This window comes from Nuphar pumila, chromosome 4 (genome assembly GCF_984573655.1).
Source record: "Nuphar pumila chromosome 4, dmNupPumi1.hap1.1, whole genome shotgun sequence".
Taxonomy (NCBI): Eukaryota; Viridiplantae; Streptophyta; class Magnoliopsida; order Nymphaeales; family Nymphaeaceae; genus Nuphar; species Nuphar pumila.
In genome coordinates, this window is record NC_143252.1 from 21,295,809 (window position 1) to 21,303,552 (window position 7,744).

The window sequence follows — 7,744 nt, forward strand, 5'->3', positions numbered from 1 at the left end:
AGAAAAGACAATCTCCTGAACATTATCGAGTTTCTCAAGGGGCAAATCAGTACGTTTCAACGATGGTGCCAATGTAGGGGCAAAATGAAAAGAAATACAGAAGAAGAAATCCCCCAAGGATAGGGGCGCCCCTCTTGATTCCCTCCTTTTGTGCTCATCTCCCTTCCTCTTTTGATTTATTTCCTATTTTTATGCTCTTTTAGCTCATGAAGCCCTCCATACAATTCACCAAACCAAATCAACTTACTTTTATGCTCAAAGTTGACATAGAAAAGGCCTTTGACTTTGTTTGCTGGAAATACATCTTGTTATGCCTTCATAAAATGGGATTTGGTGAAAGGAGGATCTCTTGTATTGGGTGTTTATTGACTTTCTCATTCGCATCCATAAGTGTCAATGGACAGAGTTGATTATTTCAGACCAGGTCGGGGACTCAGGCAAGGTGATCCCATTTCACCTCTTCTATTCGACATTGCTATGCAAGATCTCGCTTCCTTACTGAAGATGCCTCTCTTAATGGTCTTTTCAAGAGGGTTTCTCTCCTAAATTTTCCTAATTTCATTCATTTACTTTATGCTGATGATCTCTTGATCTTTGGGGAGGCCACTCTGCAGAATATGTGGTCCCTTTGGGCCATCTTTGCAATGTTTTTCAGCTATTTTAGATTTGAAGACCAATGAAAGCAAGAGCAATATAATCTTCTTCAACACCTGTGAGCTCATCTCACAAGTAGCCCCTATCATTTTTTTGTTGTAATTGGGGCTCATTGCCTCTTCATTACCTCGGTATGCCGCTCCATGTGTGTGTGTGTACCAAGGGATTTTCACAATGCTAAGGTTGAAAATCAGGTTAGCAAGAAGATTGATGGATGGTCTGGCCGCACTTTGGCAGATGCTGGATGTGTGATTTTTGGCGCATCAATGTTTTGTTGGTGATACCAGTCCATCTCATGCATATCTTTCATATGCCAAGGGGGGCTGAGAAACGTCTTACAAAGTTGGTTAAAAGATTTATTCGGGGTGGAAGCAACCACGGCAAGTCCCCACATCTTGCCTCTTGGGATGTCATGTCCAAATCTCTAGATTGTGGTGGTCTTAGTTATTCCTATTGTCTAAGAAGGTGGACAAATATTGGGACAAAGTTATTAAGCAAAAGTATGACATTCAAGGCTGGCCTTCACAATGGCTGCCCAACTGTGGGCATTAGGTTCAGGTATTTGGAAAGCATGATGCAAGCTGATAGATCAACTCGTTTCGGCCATCATAATCAAGATTGGCAATGGAGCATTCACACGGTTCTGGAAGGATGCATGGTTGGATGATCATCCTCTTTCACAAGTCTTCCCTTTGCTTTATCAAATGGCCAAAAACAAATGTTGTCTTGTTTCTAACTGCTTGTCATTATCTTCTGGTTGGGAGGTAATTTTAATAAGGAACCCTACCCAGCCTGTTCTATTTGAGTGGTTCAAGCTGATGGAGAAGTCCTCTCAATGCCTCTATGGTAGACCCAATCAGATTCGATGGAACTCTACGTTGAATGAGGCCCCATTCATTGCCGATTTCTATAACTACGTGTATGTGTCTTCGGTACAATGGCTGCCAAAGAATGCTCTTTTGGGGCAAAGGTCTACCAGGTAGAGCCTCATTTACAGGTTGGTTGATAGTGTTAGTGTAGAAATTTACTCGTTGCTAATACTGTCAACAAGCTTGGACTAAAATGAAAATTTGTATGGAGGTGCTGGATTTTGTGTATGTGACACTGTTTATGGCTAGAAAGGAATGACTGTATTCAAAGGGTCTTCGATAGCATTTCAAGCCTTGCACTCCAGAATCGTAAGGGATCTACGAAAACGCCTAATGCTGAAATAGCCTAGCAAGGATCTGAGTTGAATCGCTTCCCAACGATTTAGCGTCACTACTGCAAGCCTATAACGTTGACTAGCCGTTGGCCTATTGGAGGTCTGTTGCTTTTCACGCAACGGAGGTGGGAGGTGCCAGTCTTAAGTAGCCTACTACGCAGCTGAATTGAAATGAATGGACGGTCACTCTGTCTGATCTCAGCTAGTTGGGATGTCATAGATTGCATTGAACAGAATTGACTGTGGCTATTTCTCTGGTTGTCTACAGTTGAATCTGGTTTTTCTGAAGCAGTTGAATTGAAATGAATGGACCGTGTCTGTTTCTCTGTAGCAGCAAGTGATACCTCATCACTTCATGCAACACTTTAATGCTTAATTCTTCCAACATTTTAATGAAATTTTTTTCTTTCAAAAATAAAAAATAAAAAGAGAAGCCACCCACTCATTATTTACTTTCCCCATTCCTTTTAAAAACACCCAAACATTGATTGACCTACCAAATTATTGAGCTATTTCCTACATAATACCCTAATCTTTTTGTCTCCACAAATCTAGAGGCCAATCCAAACAAGCACACAATAACGACGGCGACAAGTGGCAACTGCTGAAGTTTTTTTAAGAGTTTTGATGGCAATGTTGTAATTTGATGTTCATGGTTTAATATATTTTTGGCGGAGATGATGTGTGGGGGTCCATGAATTATGGCCGCACCCTCTACATCCACATCCTCTGCAGCATCTCATCCACATCCTCTGCAGCATCTCCACTCTGTCATAATTTCATTTCCATGATTTACTTTTGCGTTTGGTTGCATTAACTGCTGTGTCAGATTCTTTCCTCCCAAAGGAAGGCTCCTCATACACACATTACCCACCCATGGTTGATTATTACTCCCAAACTGTTTTCCATGCAATGGATCTCTTCTGGTTTCACCACAACATCCTAAGCCCAAAACCCCCCTCAACCCTTCCACTCAAAACCATGGAACTGGTGAACTCGGGTACCGAATTACCAGCAGTAGATCTACCACTGGTCTCGGAAGAGCATTGTTTGTCATTACCGGAGGTGGTCCTTTGCCAACAACCTGAGGTATCTCAACCAAAAAGACTTTGATCTTATCTATTGTTATGGGTGTTTTATAACACAATTCCCCTTTGCTCAATGAATACATTCTTTTGAAAGAAAATGAATCGTTCTGTATAATTTGTGTGGTTTTGAATATTGAGATCTAAGATTCATGTGTACAATGAATGCATGAAGAGAAGAGCATTGAGTTTGGAGCTGGTTCGGGAAAACGAAGCCGCGTCGCCAGGCAGCAGTTGCAGAAAGATCCACTATTCACCCTTGTCATCTCCGGACAGCAAGCATCCCAGGGTGGGTGGCCGCAGAAGGGGGAGAATCAGGAGCTGCAAGAGCTTGTCCGAGCTGGAACGCAACGAGCTGAAGGGATTCATGGATCTGGGATTCACATTCAAGAAGGAGGAACTGAATCCACGCATGATAAGCATGATCCCTGGCTTGCAGAGGCTGGAGGAAGGGAAAGAGCAGAGGAGTGTGGCAGACCGAGTCAGGGACAGAATTAACCGGCCTTATCTTTCAGAGGCATGGCTCATTAATAGGCCAGACTCCCCATTGCTCAACCTCAGGATTCCAAGAGTTGCCACAGCAGGGACAGACATGAAAAAGCATCTGAGATCCTGGGCTCGAACCATCGCGTCGGTCATTCAACAGGAATCTTAGTTGTTTTCACTCTGCAATTTTAAACTCTGAATGCAGGTTAAGCTCAATTAAGTTACATGCTTATTATACCTCAAGAGGAGTAATAAAGGAAAGGAGCAGAGTAGCCACTTGGGCTTGTGTTATTATGTACAGACTGGAGCCAGTTAGAATGTTGCAGAAACAAGTAAAATTTTGTTAGGAGAATTGAGGAGATAAGTTATCACATGCCAATGGTGACACTGATACGCCTCACAATCTTCTTGTTTTTGCTTTGGCATGATAAGATCTCGTGGCTGGCACAGGTTTTGTTTGGTTATTGCCTATCATGAGCATAACTACGAAGCTTTAGAGTGAAAAGAAGCACCCTATGCCTGCAGATACTCGTGAGCATACTTGCGATAATGGATACAAAGAGCTGGCATTAACACTTCTCAAGGAAAAGGCAAATGTAAATTTTCACTTAAACCTTTTCCGTTATTCCTGTTTCTGCCCATTATACTGAAGACCAATCAAAGTGTGGTTCAACAAAATTCATAAATCTCAATATTAATGCAGCTGCAAAATGCAGGACACACACACACACACACACTCTCTCTCTCTCTCTCTCTCATTGGCAGCAGGCAGAGAAGGATGTGATTCGGTAGGCATCAATAAACAAAATCATGTGAGGCCTTGCAGAGTTGAATGGTAGCTAGGATCGAGGGCGGTACTACTAGATTGAATGGTCGTCTGACCCCCTTGGGATTCTTGCAGCCCACGCTTGCCAACTCTTTTTCACATCGCACGGGCAATCCGTGATGGGAGCAAAGATTCCCCTCTGAGCAGGGCAAACAAAAACCATACTATGGAAAACATCTGCACCCACGTGAAATTTGATGGAGCAAGAATAACAAAAAATTCAACTTTTGTGGCGTGACTTTTTTGACAAGAGGAAAGTTGTATGTTTTGGAAGTTGATCCAAGGGTTCTAGGTGTGTCATGATTTGCTTGATATTAGAAAGTTTTAAGGGTTTAATTTACACTCAGTTGCTCGGCAATACACATTTTCCAAAAAAAAAATTCTAACTTTGTGAGTCGAACTTGCGTCACACGTCCTCGTATCCACGTGCCTTTGTGACATAGGTATAATGCCACTCGATCAAAAGAAATAATGGAATGAATCATGGATCAGATCTGCACTCTCATATGCTAAAAGAAAGAGATCGTGCAAACTTGGAAACAAGATGAGTCGCATTGCCATCACTGAAGCACATTATACTTGGAAGTTTTAGTGTGCAATTATGTCCTTAACAAATATGCAATTCAACATGTAGAATTTTTTTTCTTATTTGATAGGGGCCATTTGTGAATGTTACCAGGTTGACAAGGCGTCATAAGCTCAAAACCAATGGGCAGTATCCCTTGCCGCAAGGTCGAAGTTAGGTGTGCTCTTCGGTGGGCAGAGGGGACCACAAAGGTTTTTACCAACGATAGGCTAGCCAATGTGCGGCCGGTGATGGGTTGGTTTACCCTTGGACTATCCAAAAAAAAACTTTTTGTAGATTTAGTGGTTATATATAGTATAACCATTTCCAACTTTTCATTAATCTGGTTTTGGAAGTGTTAGATTATCAAAAGGTTTGGCAGATCCAAACAGGTTGGCGCAAAAGACTCTAAGAGTTCAAATAGGTTACTTCCATCAAAATTTGATACAAATCCAATAAGGATTTACAGGAAACTAGGCTATGATCTATGGCTACACTATCAACTATATATAAAAACAGTAGTAGGCACTATAAGAATATGGGTCAATAGGGGTGACTCATTAACGATGACATAAAAAGTAGCCGCTATTGCCGGAGTTGAATTGCCACAATAACAACTATTTTATATATCGCCATTATAGATATGTTTATAACAATAACTTTATATATCACTGTTAAAGATGTCTAACAACAATTAATAAATGTCATTGTTATAGATTGTCATTAACGGTTACATATATGGCCGTTAAAATACTTTTGACGACAATATTTAATGGCCATTAAATGTCATCATTATTGATCAATAATGACAACATTATGACATTGTCACTATAGGGTTTTACTTTATAATGATGACCTTGTATGTCGCCGTTATGGATGTGTTATTAACAGTGACATGTGTGGCCATTAAATATATATACAAGGATTAGGGTCAATAGCAGTGACGTAGATTACTTTATAACAATGACATAATTGTCGTTGTTATTGAGTCTATAATTAGGGCATGACAGGCGCATGTGATTTCTTTTTTTTTGCTCCCTCTCTCTGGCCTCCCTCCTCTGTGCTCTGCTAACGCCGTCGGACCCCGGCATCCCTCCTCTCTACTCGATTGACGCCGCCGAACAACCTCTCGAAGGTCTCTCTATCTTCTTCCTCCTCCATTTCTCTTTCTTTTTCTTCTTCTTCTTTAGGGCCCATCACACTACGCCAAAACCCTTTGAGGTGCCTGAAAAATGGCTTGTTTTCTATGAGTCTGGGTCTTAATGCAAGCTCATGACCCAAACCATCGACTCATTAGATCAACTGGGTCTTAATGCAAGTTGATCAACTTTCAGAGTTCAAGGTTGAACTTGTATGCATCATATTTTAAGTTTTTGTTGGTTATCAGAGAGATTTTCTAGGTTACTATTTGTAGACCGTTTGGTAGTTCTGATATTCAAAATATGTCTATATTCTTCCATTTTCTATTGCTATATTGATGCCCCACTGTATCATATTATATTTTCGTCCAGGTTACTAGAGAGATCTTCATTTTCTATTGTTATATGGATCATATTATATTTGTTAGAGGCTAGATTATGCATTATATGAATATAGATGATTATCAACCTCTTTCCTATAATTTTTTTTTTACCCAAAAATTTGTTAATTAACTATTTTTTTGCTTGAGCATGAAATTAGTTTACTTGACCATCCATCTCGAATGATGCCAAATAGTTCAGTCTTTAGATAGACAAGATGTCATTTTTTACTTGATATGCCTATATTGATTGAATTGAAAAATGTGAACACACCACTTAGTTATGAATATCTAGGATTGTTGCATGCTTGCCTATGAGTTTAGATGTGATTTGCTATGCAGGTTAAGCAAATACGACACTTAATGCTAAGTATCCAAATAATGAGGCAGAAAGAAGTGTATATATATATATAGGGCCAAGCGAAGCCTAGGGGAGGTAGGAGTGCAGATAAGAAGTGTGTGTGTTGATGGTACCCTTAAGCACAAATCACTGAGTCTCATGCTCTATTGTGTGAACATCATAATGTGAATATTGTGTGTTATGATTATCATGTTAGGAATACATGAGTTTGTTTATGATGTGAAGAATGCATGAGTTTGTTCAACAACTCTATTTGAGACTACCTAACATCATGCATTCCTTACATCATAAACAAACTCATGCATTACTCAATGTGTGGAATACATGAGTTTTATGATTTTTTTTAACTTTTTTCTTTCAATTAGAATTTAGATATTTTTGTATTTTTTCATGTCAATAAACCTTAAACTTGATTCCTTTTGCGTGTAGTAAAATATTATTTTCAATTTTGCATCGGTATGTACTGAACAACTGCATTGAATATAAGTTGTATCTAATGAAACACAAATAGATAATCCACAGCTTGTGCGATAATGTTCAACAAGCTACAATACAATATGAAAGTGATTTCACAGTTGGTTTCTAAAGAATCATGAAAATGAATCTCTAGAATTACGAAGTCTCATAAGAGGACCTGAGCATGAATTATAGTCCTATCAAACTTGTGATGTAAAGGGTTTTAGGTTTTATACACAATCTCGAGGTGAAGACCATAACTCTCAGAATAGTGGGATGATGGTCTCGTGTGAAGATGATGTAGAGCAGCCTGATGTATACTATTATGGTGTTCTAAAAGATATTATCAAAATAATATATAGCAGATGAAATTGAGTGTATATGTTTGGATGTGATTAGTTTGATAATAGGTACATGTGTAAGGATGAATACTTTATGTGCGTCAACAAGTCTCATACAATATACGTGGATGATTCATTTATTTTAGCTTTTCATGCTAAGCAAATATTTTATATTAGAGATCCCATAATTAGAGAAATGCATATAGCACAACAGATAATACCAAAAAATGTATACAAGATTCAACTA

At 39.3% G+C, this 7,744-nt stretch overlaps 1 long non-coding RNA gene across 1 annotated transcript; it reads left to right on the forward strand.

The window, feature by feature from the left end:
- The first annotated feature begins 2,694 nt into the window (after positions 1-2,694).
- On the forward strand, positions 2,695-4,107 carry LOC149839607 (uncharacterized). The gene is made up of 2 exons (XR_016431506.1): positions 2,695-2,947; positions 3,119-4,107. It is a non-coding gene; the product is annotated as an uncharacterized LOC149839607 (long non-coding RNA).
- The last annotated feature ends 3,637 nt before the right edge of the window (positions 4,108-7,744 follow it).